The sequence below is a fragment of the Protopterus annectens genome, chromosome 14.part0 (assembly GCF_019279795.1).
Source record: "Protopterus annectens isolate FY-2018-M chromosome 14.part0, PAN1.0, whole genome shotgun sequence".
In the NCBI taxonomy this organism is placed as follows: Eukaryota; Metazoa; Chordata; order Ceratodontiformes; family Protopteridae; genus Protopterus; species Protopterus annectens.
Window position 1 is genome coordinate 995570694 of NC_056748.1, and position 13741 is coordinate 995584434.

Here is a 13741-nt window from a genome sequence, read left to right on the forward strand (position 1 = left end):
TACCATAAAATAACTTTTTATCTATTCTTTTAACATATTCTTCAGTTCTATTCTTATAATATCCATATTTCTTTATATCCATGTTTGTTTTATCCATTTCTTTTATATCTCAAAAAAAATCTCCTTTACAAAGTTTTTTACTCTTTTACATTTCAAACACACATGTTCTGTTGTTTCTTCTTCTTGACAATGTAAACATATTCTATCACTTTTCTTTTTATATGACATATTTTCTTTTACTGGCAATTTATCTGTTACCACTTTCCACAAAAAAACTTGACATTCAGCTATCCTGATTACACCATTTGCTGCTTATTTTATAGCTTTGTTTTTTTTCATCTGTTAGATTTTCCCATGGTTTTACATTGTCATGCTTTATCATTACATTCTTATACCATACTTTACTATCTTTTTCTAGATCATCAGTTTTTATTTTCTACAAAAATATTTTTCTTGGTAACATTTTATTTCTTCATTTATACACTGTACTGTTTTTTCTCTTTTACTCTTTTTTACCATACCCCCAAATTTATCATACTTATATTTATATAGTTTTACTACTAATCTCTCAACTTTTTCATTTATCCACTTTAACACCCTGTACAATTTTAATGAAGCAGCGTAAATCACTGGGTTAATTAAGTCTAAACCTACTTCTTCTTTATTTACATACAAAACTCCTCCTCTTTTATTGTGTTTAATCTAGAACACCATATAAATGAAAAAAATATCTGCAATAATTCCTTTTCAAATACTGTTGGCAACATAAATACACTTGCTAATTATGCTAATTTTCTCATCAGTACTGAACTTATCAAATAAGCCTTTTTTTCTGAATGATAATATATATGTTCTCCAGAAAAGACACGTTTGCTTTATTTATTCTATTCTTTTTCCCCATTCAATTCTACTAATATCTTTATTCTCAAATTTCATACCTAACACAGAAATTTCATTCATTGTGAAATATATGCCCACAGTCTTTACTATATCACCTAAATATTTACTTTTCTCTTTATTTAAATCCATCCCTCTCATCTTTAGACACTTGGTTTCTGCAAATTATTACTTCTTTTATCCAGATTTCATTTGTTTGTAATCATTATAATGTCATTTGCATATGTTAGCAGAACTGGAATTGTTAACCCTTCAGATGTTATTTATCCCACCTCCTTCATTTTGTAATTTATTCCACATACTACCACATTCATAACTGATGGAAGGAGTATACAACTCATGAGACATCTCTGTCTTAAACCACTCTTTATATGTACCTCTTGGCTTAACCAGGCATTTACAAGTATTTTTACTTTATTATTACTATACACTGACATACATAATTTCCTAACTTTATCACTTATATTCAAGATCTCCTATCATGAGTTTTGCGTCTTCTTTTCTGTTCATATCATCCACAATTTCTCTATCATTAATAATTCTTGACAGCCCTTCCCCTTTATACTATATATGCTATCTTCCATAATATTTTCCATATCAGTTTCAAATCCCTTTTGTATTATTTTCATAAAGATCTTATAATCATTATTATTCAATATTGGGCTCCAGTTTTTTAATTCTCTTCCATCTTCCTTCTTCCATGTGAATTTAAGTAATCCACTACATAATTCTTTGTACATAAAACCTTCATTTACCCATTCATTCAAAATATTTAAAAATATATCTTTTTTGCCAATCCCTTAAATTTTACACATTTCATACCCTATTCCATCTGAGCCTGTAGCTAAATATATATTTATGTGTCCAAATACTTTATCTAACTCATTTAAAGAAGTCTCTTTTTCCAACTCTTTATTCTCTTTTTCTGTTAACTTTTTTACTTTCCATGTTTTTTCACTACTTTTTTTTCTTTAAACAGTTATTGTACATATTGTACTACAATATTCATAATCCTTTCCTGAGTTATTTCTATTTCTCCTTTTACATATTTTACTTTTCTCATTATATTACCATCTTCCTTTAGTAATGTGCTTAAGTAACATGATACTTCTCTTTTTCCTTGTAAAAATATCCTTCTTTATATAACAATTCTTGTATTTTTTCATTATTTCTTTCATATAATTATTTTTTTCTGTCAGTGTTTTCTATCATCATATTCTAAATCTTCCAATGCATCATTATATATTCTTTTATATTTTTCTTTCTCTACTTTTCTCACATAATATTGCCACTGTAAAAACAATTTTTACATTTTTCCTTAAATATCATCCACTTATTCAGACCAATTTTATAAAATGTTCTCATAGTAATATGATCTTTCAATAACTGTATTACTAATATATTTTCTTCTTCATTCCCTGATTTATTATTCATCCTTTTTATTCCTTTGCTTATTTGTATATATTCCTTGCTTTCTTTAATCTCTAACCATATTGCAAGATAATCAGAAAATCCTGTTTCAGTCACCTCCCCCTAACTCAATTTTAGTTCTATACATACCCCTTTTGTAACTCTATGAATTTTTGTCCCAGTTTTTACTTACCACAGCTTATAACTTTGAACATTTGTCTTATATAATTTCCTTTCATTTTATGCTTGCTTTTTAAATCACAGTTAAAGTCTCCTGGTATTATAATATTCATGTTTATCACTACATAGTCTAAAATCTGATGAAATAAGATTTCCTTTACAGTTAGTATAAGCATATAATGTTATAATTCGATCTACTTGTTATTTCCATTTTAAATCTACAATGGTTAATCTTTCCATGTTTAATAAAGTTACATCTAATATCTTTACTGTATTTCTACAGAATACAGCTATTCCAGAATATCTCTCATTTCCCAAATTCCAGATTATCTGTCCCCCCCGAGTTTGTTTATGATCTTTCTTCATTTGTTAAAAATATTGTGCACTCTAATATAATTACATTTACGTCGCATGTGTTACACCACTCCAAAAGTCCAATTCTTCTTACTATATTCTAATACTATTCATATTTACAGAAAGCACTCTAAAATGTTAGTTTTTCCTTTTCCTTAAATTCATGGTTTCATAAGTTCATAGATAATTACTAGACTAGTTTTCTTAAAAGGCCACTGTAAGCCTAACCAATTTTCTTTCCAAAGGTGAGAATCAAACAATGTACCCCGTGTCTGTGAGTCAAACACCTTAACCGTTATATCAAGCCCCACTCTTTAGCTTTATATATTCTTTTCATCAATTTCCTTTCTTTTTTCTTTTGCACTTATCCCTTTAAATTTTCTTTTTCAGTCTTTTACACTTTTACCAATAGAATTCTTTTGCTTTCCCTTTTACTACCTCCCAGTTTATGTCTTATTCATCACTTATTTCAGAACCTTCTTCTATATCCTCTTTATTATTTTTTTTTCCTCATCTATTTTTTCTTCTATTTTGTCTACTTCTGAAATTTCTTCTCTTGGTTCATTTTCTCCCTTTCTTTTTCTTTTTCCTTACTGTTATTTTCATTTTTGCACTCCATCCATTAATGTCCAATTTTATTAAATTTATAACATTTAAATTCACATTTTTTTGCATCATGTCCAATTTCCCCACAAATATACCATTTTCTTTTGTCACAGTTACTTATCAAATGTCCTTCTTTTCCACAAAAGAAATGTGTTTTGGGTTGTCCCCAGTATTTTACAACACCCATATTCCCCTCCACGTTTATAATGCTTGGTATATGTATAATATTTTCTCTTTCTATTTTAACACAATGTTATAATCCCAGCCACCAGTCCATAAAACCCTTTTGTCATAAAAATTTGCAGTGTCCAGTATTTCTTTACATAAAGCTTTCAAAACTCATTTCATCAAATCTCATTTCAAAGTCTCTCTTTCTACTTATGTTCGAAATTGTACATGAATCTTCTTTTTGTTTCCCTGTTAAATGCTTTTATCATGTAAAGATTCCATGGGTTACAGTCTTTCTTGTTTTCATATTCTCCAAGAAAATTTTCCATTGGAAAAAAACAGTTTCAAATATAATGTCACAAAATGTTAATAAGAATACATGCTCTTACCTCATGTGCTTTTATACCCGAAGGAGCTATTACATTATTCTTCTGCCTTCTTTTCTGTTACTTCACTTTTGCCTTCTTTTACTTTCTCTGCATATGTTTTCTTTCCATCTCACCACTATTCTTCAGGATTGTCTCTGCATCCTCCTTTTGTATTTTCTCCATAATGCAGCCCCCCAGGAAACATCTCCTTCATTTTCTGGCTCACTCTGCACCACCATTTCTTTAAGTAAATCATCCCACAACCCTCCTGACTGGAGGATTCTAATTATACATCCTTCATTTGCTGAGTCATCTCCATCAAACAGGTTTCTTTGAAACATCTCCTCCAAATTCTACACATATTCTCCATCTCAATATTTGCATTCTCCTTCATTTCTTTCAATACTCCATCATCTCCTTCTTCTCTATCTGCCTTCCTGTTTCTCCATGCTGTCTCTGTGCCTGGAACAGAAACAGGAAGTGCTCCTCTAAAATGTTTCCCACTCACAATAATGTCCAGTAGGTGAAGATTTCTGATGTCGTGGCCAAATTTCTCCCACTAGTATAAATCTTGTCTCCCCTGAAAAGAGGCTACTAGCCTAGCAGGACTAATCTGGTCAACAATGGATGAATAAATAAATGTTTCCTTATGTAATTCTTTCTGGTGTGAGTTCAGAATACAGACAGTACTGTAACTGGAGAAATGTTATCCATAGGTTCATAGGTAAGTATTAGGCTAGCTGCTCTTGCAGGCCAATTCAAGCCTAGCCAACTTCCCTTTTTGTACTCAAACTAACCTGTCCTATTTGGTTAGAAACTGGCTTTACCCATCCCATAGTCAAATATTATATATTACCCCTAGTGAGAATAACTGAGGTCATACCACAGATAATTTGAGGGGACCCATGCATGGGCTAAAGCATTTATGAGCTGCATCTGACCATTAGTAGCATGGGGGCAGTACTCTTTCCCATACATAGATCCAAGTTCTTAAATATAGACAGGGATGAACATCATTTTATGTGAATGGAGAGTCTGTTCCAGAGCAGTGGTATCCTCTGTGAGATATACATACTCTAAACCATCTTATTCATGTTGACAGAGTATTTCTGATATGCAGTAATTCTATAAGTACTGGGCCAGAGGATGCCTTGTATGCCAGGTACAGGTCACCTCTTAGCACTCTGTAGGATAAACAGTATAGTGGCAGAGCTTTGAGTCAGTCCATGTAGGACATGTTATTTAGCTCTTGTATCCTTTTAGTAAGGTATCTGTGTCTGTAGGTCTTCCAGTTGTTGCATGTCTGGACAGTTGTATGCCAAAGGGGGGCATTATACTCAATGACTGGCCTAATGAGGGCTGAGTAAAGTTTTTTTTTAGCTTTTAGTGTTATTTTTGCCTTAGATCTCAATTATTTTTCCTGACTTTTATTTTTCATTTCCTGTCCTGTTACATAGCTTAATTATTTATTAATAAAACATGATGTTTATATTTCAATACTGGTTACATGTTCTGATTTCATACATCTCTCATTACTAATACATAATTGTGTGTATTCCGCTTGCATTGTGCTAAGCTGCATTACTATTCCCCTGTTTTTGTTGCTTTTTCTGGAACTAACAGAGAAGTTTGACGAGACAACTACAAGATAACTACAAACAAATTATTTTCTTACAGCGAGTAGCTGAAAAAACATTTCTGCACAAACAGGTAAATGACATTTTTTCCTGGTCTTTGACATTGGAACATCTGTGATACTTTCGCAGGTCTCTTGGGCAAGTCACAATTTAATGCACAGATTAAGATGAGGCTATTGTTTAGTCAAAATCACCATGTTACCGTTATAGTAATGATGGTGACAGTGCAATCAAAGTTGTTTCAAAGACCCGTATTGTTTAAAGATGCTAGGTATATCCCCCACAATTTGTCCCATCAAGTTGTTGGGATTAAGATTGTCCTCCTTTTGCAATATAAGATTGCCCTTCCAACACCAGAATCGTTTTCTAGCGGATAATATTCATTTATGCATTGCACATTTTTCCCTGAATATCTTGCACATGTGTCTGACCCCCCCCCCCCCCCCCCCCCGCGCGCACGAAGAAATTAAGTACCTCTTGGAAACCAAGATAGTACCTAGAGGTGCAGTCTGTGTCTGATCCCAAGTACACAATTAGTAGCTGTTTCACTTTTTCCTCATTTCATGACTGGGTTTTTGAGATGGGTATGGGTTCAATCGTCAGGTAAGAATTTAGAATAAGATTTCAGTAAGCTACTGATTTTTATATATAAAATGAAGTATTCCTTCTCTTTGTATTTCATGCTTAGATTGTAGAAACCATATTTTGCATACAGTTATTCTCGCCTACACATTAGGGTTATAACCTGTCCCTCTCTGGACAGTTGTCCGGGGGGGGGGGCTAAAAAAATGGCAAATGTCTTGAGATTTTAGGACAAAAAAATCTTAAGTTTTCTTTAATAACGGCTTAAACAGTTATTTTGTATCTGAAACATTTAAATGAAATAACATAAGCAACTCAAATGCTGGAAGAATAATCTTTTATTTTGTCAAAAAAGTGAAGTTTTGCTATTTGCATTGGCCGTGAGTATGTTTTGTCCTGCAAAATCTTACGGTTTTACGAAGAATCACACTTCGGGCATTTGAAAAGGTACTGCACGTTTGTTTTGGCTTTTATTGCGTTCCCACTTGCACAATCAACACTGGGATCCTGATAATAAGAAGTGTAGGACAAATGGCTGGGAGGAGACAGGGGAGGAACTACAACTGGATATTGAATGGGGAGGGAGCTGGAGAGAGGAGAAGGAGAAAGCTAGGAGAGGTGTAAGCTGTGTGGAAGCTGTGAACCTGTATCGTTGTTGGTGCACCTGCACAGGTCCCTTGTGCTCCCCAGAAACAGGTGAGAGCGACTATTATGGATGTGGTCTGAGAAGGTGTAATTGGCATCAGTGGGCATAACTGGCTATGGCTTGTTGTTGTACGCTGTTCATAGATGCTGCTGCTGTTTTGTGGATTCACGCAAATTTTCTGTCTGTATGTACAACTTGATTTTATAAATTAGATTCGTCCTTTGGGGATGTTGTTGATTCACAGAGCTTCGGTACTTGAGGTTTCCTGGGGGGGGGGGGGGGTATTATATATGCTAGGATGCCCGCTTGTACCGGGGTACTGCCCAGTACACACCACGCTACTAAGCATTTATAGGGTGCTCCTCCTACGCATGGCATCACACCTAGCTGATCATTTTCATCTCACATAAATCCGTACAGTAGTCCCGTGGTTTCATCGCAGACACGGTAGACCCCTGCCCCATGTATCTGCTTCTAATGGAGTGTCCAATCTACACATCTACGAGCTTCGGATGCAGTGACCAGTTGACACATTATATGTTTGTATAACAATGCTGATCTTAACTAAATGTTGAATTTTCTTGGATAGCAGCCTTAGATGTATAAGATTTCATCTGGAGCCGCCATTACATATCTGTTAACAATAGGGGATCCAATCTTTTATGTAATTTTATTTTGATAATTCAAACTCTGCGCTCATATAAATATGAACATATACACATTTGTGTTTCACAACCTTTATGGGGTTGGAAGTGTGTGTGTGTGTGTGTGTGTGTGTGTTGACAGTGGAGGGGGGCTCAGCTCACGCGTGAATCGAATTATGTTATTTACCTTTTACACTCTATTTTTTTAGAAAGGGGCTGCAGTCAGCATCTGTTTGATAATGGATAACCAAGTACTACTGTCTGTTTGCAACTGCAAGTCACATTCCGAAAGTACCTTTAAAGGGTGGAATTTTCACAGTCAGAAAGTATAAAGTAAATAACTATTACACAGTGGGTGCACTTTTTCCCTTTAATTTTAATGATAAAAGATGAGGCAGGGAGAGTGTTAAGCAAGTGTTAACCGTGAAATGGCATTAGCTGGAAACAAGCAGCTGACACCACCGCTGCCCTATGCTAACACCCACCAAGGCCAGTTACTCCTTTTAAAGCAGCGCTGCTGAAGATTAATGTTTTAATACACTGATTTTCTGACAGTTGAAATAAGTAATATCATTTTTACAAGTAATTTCACTGTAATACGCGCAGCGCATCTGACTTAGCCATTATGGATGAATAACTATAAATCATGGTTGCAAACTGCTGTTTAAATCTATGTCACTAGGCAGGTTTATTTGGCGAGAGAAAGAAGACAGTTACAGTAGATATAAAAGCATTCCTCTCAACCTTCCATCTCCAAAATGAGGTGCACCAACTGGAACACCTTGTCAAAAATGTGAAACCCCAAATAACAGCTTACTAACAACTTTCACGTGGAAGCTCACAGGATGGTTGGAATGTCATACACTATATGTATAAAAAGTTATTTTGATGAACTAATGTGATTCATTATTATTTACTACGGATATCAGTTAAAAAAATCCTAACACTGAATATGTGACAGATCCTTTCAGTGTGGAACTCCGTGTTTTTTATGCCCACAAATTAGAAACATCCCACATAATGAGGTACAGGTGAAAGGTATGTTAATGGTACATGTTCAGCATTCTGTTTATCCATTGTTCACAAAATGGCTTTTACATCGGTCCATATCTCTCAACTGTCCAGATTTTCACAGAATGTCCAGTCAGTTCCTTATAAAATGTGTGGTTTTCTGGCAAATCACTGTGGATTGACATGATTAAGTAATACTAAATAATGACAGACATTTGAGTTTCGAACTTCATAGGTTCATAGGTTCATATGTAAGTACTAGGCTATCTGCCCAAGGGCAGTTATAAGCCTAGCCAGAATGTGTTGGCTTTCGCCACCCCCTTAGATTAATTCCCTGTGCCTCTGTCCAGCTGAGCCATTAGTTCCCTGCGCCTCTGTCCAGCAGAGCCACTGCAGTGATCCCTGGGGTAAATTTTCTGTCTCCCATCCACCTGTCAAGGTTTCTCTTGAAGAGTTTTAGTGAGGGGCTCTGCCTGATGTATAGTGGAATCTGTTCCAAAGCATGGGGAGTCTCTGGGACAGGAATCTATCCCTCCAGCATGTCCTATTTATCATTGTGGTGAGGTTTATATCTCCAGAGCGTGTGGCTCTCCGGGATTTTTTTATTTTTTTTTAGGTGGAGCATGTCCATCAATTCAGGGTTGGACATGGCCTTGTATGTCAGACAGAGATCACCTCTGAGCAAGCGGTATGCAACCGAGTACAGCTGGAGTTTCTTGAGTCGGGCTGCATAGAGCATCTGTTTGAGGCCAGTAATCCTCTTGGCGAAGTACTTTTGTGGTCTTTCCAGCTGTTGCAGGTGTCTTGTAAGGTACATCCCAAATGGGGTGTTGTATTCTTTGATGGGCTTAATGAGTGATGAGTAGAGAGGCACAATAACCTCTTTTGTTTTAGATGTGAACCCTTTTGTGATTAGGTGGGCCACATAGAAGGATTTTCTAACCACCTTGGCAATATGATTATCAAATGAGAGAATACTATCTACTTGGGTCCCCAGATCCCATATTACATTTTCTGTATTTAGGGGACTACCACCTATGTGGTAGTTCACAGGTACTTTGTTTTTTCCAAAGGGGATGACTATGCACTTTTTGGCATTTAGCTTGAGGCCATGATTTTGCCACCAGGTATCCGTCTCAGTGAGACCCTTCTGGAGGGTGTCTGTATCAGCTGGAGAATCAATTATAGCCCCTAGTTTGCAGTCGTCTGTGAACTTGGTCAGCCATAGTCCTGCGCTTGCCTGTACCTCTGAGAAGTACATACTGAACAGGAGGAGTCCTAGGACTAAGCCCTGGGGGACACCACTTGTAACCGGTTTAGAGTTGGACCTAGAGCCTGCAACTCTCACTGTGTGGGTTCTATCCATGAGCCAGTTAGCAACCTATCTCATGATGTAGGGGTTTATGTTCAAGCTGGTGAGCTTGTCTATAATACCAGAATGGGGAATGGTGTTGAAAGCCTTTGCGAGGTCTAGGTAGGCTGTGTGGACCTCCTTTCCCTCGTCTAATGCCTTGGTAACTGTCTCAAAGAAGTCCACCAGGTTTAGGAGGCATGATCTGCCCTTAACAAAGCCAAACAAAGCCAATAGGGTCCAGGGTTTGGAGGTTCCCAATGTCTCTGTTAATGAGTTCCATGATGATGCGCTCCATAGCCTTGCAGACCAGGCTAGTCAGGCTTATAGGGCGATAGTTCCTAGGATCCACTGTGGCTTCACCTTTGTGGAGTGGGATAACTGTTGCTGTGTGCCACTCTGTGGGTATGTAGCCTGCAGAGAGGCTGAGTTTGAACAGTGTGTTAAGGTGGGGAGTTAATTCATTTTGGAGCTCTTGTAAGACACAGCCTGGGACACCGTCCAGTCCCATTGAAGCTGTGTTTTTGGCTTTGGATAGGGCTGTTTTAGCCTGTGTGTCGGTGATTGATGGGGCCCTACATTCTTCTAGTATGGTTATGGGCCCTTTAGGGGGTGAGAGGGGGGTGAAGTTTGCACTAAACCTTTCTGCCAGAATGTTGGCAATATCAGTTAGTTCAGTGTATTTTGTGCCATTCTGCACTAACTCAGAGCAGATCTGAGAGTTTCCACTTAGGTTCTTGACACAGCTAAATAACACTTTGTGGTTATCTTTGGAGTCCTTGGCAATTTTTCTTTCGAAGCTAGCCTTGGATGATTTAATGAGAGATCATAGTTTCTTGCTGATACTGATCAGGGATGTCTTTCCTTCTTGGGATTTTACTCTTTTCTGTACTGGTTTCCTCCTTCTATTGTATAGCTTGTTTATGGCAGGGTTCCACCAGACTGGTTTCCTTTTCTTGGAGGAGTGAGTCTTGGTTTTACTTGGGATAGCACAATCCATGCATTCCTGCAGATGCTCATAGAGTGCCTTTGTAAAGGTTTCAGCAGCTTGGACAGCATTGTCCTTTAGCATGGGGGCTGTGAACCTTTCCACCTCGGTCTTAAGTAACGTGAAGTTTGCTTTTGAAAAGTTTTTCACAGTGGTTTCCTTCATTGGGGGTGGGGGCGGAATGTGCATATCCAGAGTGATTAGTCTGTGGTCTGATCTAACCAGCAAGCGGTTGAACTCTGGTGTGGAACACCAGTCGCCCATGTTGGTGATGACCAGGTCCAATATGTTATTCCCTCTGGTGGGGGTGTTGATCAGTTGATCCAGGGCATTCGAGTTTATAAATTCTAGGAAGCGTTGGACAAGGGAGTTAGTACTTGAGTAGTTCACCCAGGTTATGTTTGGGTAATTGAAATCACCCAGTATTAGGGTGTTTGGTAGGACCTTCATATTTCCCAGTGTCTCCAGAAAGCAGAATGGGGGTCCTGGGTCATGGTGGATGATCTGTAGCAAGCTACAATTTGGATTGCAGTTTTGCCCATTGTTAATTGCACATGGATGATCTCTGATGCATTGTGCTGCGCCACTAACCTGGAGGTGTGGGTATCCTTGATGCATATGGATACACCCCCGCCTTTTGTGTTTCAGTCCTGGTTCTGTGGCCGAAAGGTATGGTATGAGTTAAAGCCTGGTAGTGCTAGGGTGCTCTCAGGAGCCTTAAACCAGGTTTCTGTTATTGCACAGATGTTGATGTTCTCCATACTGAGGAGTGCCTCGAGTGCATGCATTTTGAGGTTTAGACTTCTGGTGTTGAGTAGCATTACCCTCAGTTTTTGGTTACTTGTGCTATTTACAGTGGTGGGTTTGTCTTTTGAGCCTTGCCTAAAAAAGGCATTATGGGGGTGGCAAGAGCCTTGGCCAGTATTCAAAAGTCTAAGGGTGACAGGTGCAAGCTATCTCTTGCAAAGCAACGTGGCTTGTCGAGCATGTCATCCCAGGCGGACAGATAATGGATCCCCTTTGAATGACACCAGAAACTTAGTCAATAGTTAAAATTGATCATTTTTTTCTTTATACTGTGGCATCATTCTTGGTGAGGGCAGGATGCTATCATATCCTACAGAAAATATATTATAATGCAAAATCTGTCATTCTAGCAACTTTATAAGTTTATAGGAGCAATTTTTAAAATCTGTCCCTATATTTGGGTCTTTCTTCCCCCATTAATTTTGGTTTTGTCCAGATTTCTTGCACTGGGAGGTTGAGAGGTATGTTGGTGACCCAAAAGCACTTATCCAAGTAAATGAGCTTATTCAAGGTGGCACAAGGGCATTTTGATGTTCAGAGGCTCAGTCCTAGGTGTGCAAATTGTTAACCTTTTTCAGAAACGTTAACAACTGTGCTATGAATGTTAACTAAATATGGTACATACACACTTTCACAGTCAATGAGAAGCATTGTTTTTACCTTTGTTCTTGCCAGTCACTGCTTTAGAAAATTGACATAGGTTTATAGGTTCATAGGTAGGTACTAGGCTATTGGCCGTAGGGCCTATATAAGCCTAGCCAAAAGGTACCCTGGCTTTCACCACCCAAGAAAATTATTTTCCTGTGCCACTGTCGAGCAGAGCCACAGAAGTGATCCCTGGGGTGAATTTCCTATCTCCCATCCAATCATCAAGATTTTTCTTGAAGAGTGCTAATGAGGAGCTTTGTTTGATATAGATAGGTAGTTTGTTCCAGAGTATGAGAAGTCTCTGGGACAAGAATCTATCCCTCCAGCATGTTCTGTTTATTGTGGTGACAAGGTTTAGGTCCCTAGAGCGTGTAGCTCAGAGGGATGGGGATTTCTTTAAGTGGAGCATGTCCAAAAGCTCTGGGTTTGCCATAGCTTTGTGTGTTAGGCAGAGATTGCCTCTGAGTAGGTGATATGCAACGAGTAAAGCTGCAGTTTTTTTGAGATGGTCTGCATAGGGCATCTGTTTGAGGCCAGTAATCTTTTTTGTGAGGTATGTCTGAGGCCTTTCCAGTTGTTGTAGCTGTCTTGTGAGGTACATACCAAAAGGGGCATTGTACTCTATAATGGGTCTAATGAGTGACGAGTAGAGAGAAACAATGACCTCTTTTTTCCTGGATGAGAAACCTTTTGTGATGATGTGTGCCATGTAGAAGGATTTCCTGACTACTGTGGCGATGTGATTATCAAAGGAGAGACTACTGTCCACCTGTCTCCCAAGGTCTCTTATCACACTTTCGGTGTTAAGTAGACTACTGCCTATGTGGTAGTTCATGGGTACAGAGTTTTTACCAAAAGGGATGACAATGCACTTTTTGGCATTGAGCTTGAAGCCATGGCTTTGACACCAGGCATCTGTCTCAGCGAGGCTCTTTTGTAGGATGTCCACATCTTTTGGAGTTTTGATTATGGCTCCTAGTTTGCAGTCATTGATGAACTTCATTAGCCAAAGACCTTCTGTGTTAGCCTGTACTTCAGAGAAGTAGATACCAAACAGGAGAGGACCCAGGACTGAACCCTGTGGTATTCCACTTGTCACTGGTCTGAAGTTGGATTTGGAGTCTGCTACTTTCACAGTGTGGGTTCTGTCAGTGAGCCAGTTAGTAACCCATCTTGTGACATACGGATTTATACCTTGTTTAGTGAGTTTATCTAAAATTCCAGAGTGGGGGATGGTGTCAAAAGCCTTGGCGAGATCTAGATGGGTTATGTGAACCATCTTACCCTCATCTACAGCTTTGGTGACTGCTTCAAAGAAGTCTATCAGGTTTAGGAGACATGATCTGCCTTTTAAAAACCCAAACTGGGTGGAGTCCTGAGTTTGGAGATTACCAATGTCATTGTTTATAAGTTCCATAATGATACGTTCCATAGCCTTGCAGAC

At 38.0% G+C, this 13741-nt stretch overlaps 1 protein-coding gene across 1 annotated transcript in view; it reads left to right on the forward strand.

Moving 5' to 3' along the window:
- Positions 1–6776: 6776 nt before the first annotated feature.
- Positions 6777–13741, forward strand: part of SPRN (shadow of prion protein) — a 137463-nt gene continuing 130498 nt past the window's right edge. Inside the window, exon 1 of the mRNA XM_044056793.1 lies at positions 6777–6898. The gene's annotated coding sequence lies outside the window, so the exon portion shown is untranslated. The remainder of the gene's footprint in view (positions 6899–13741) is intronic.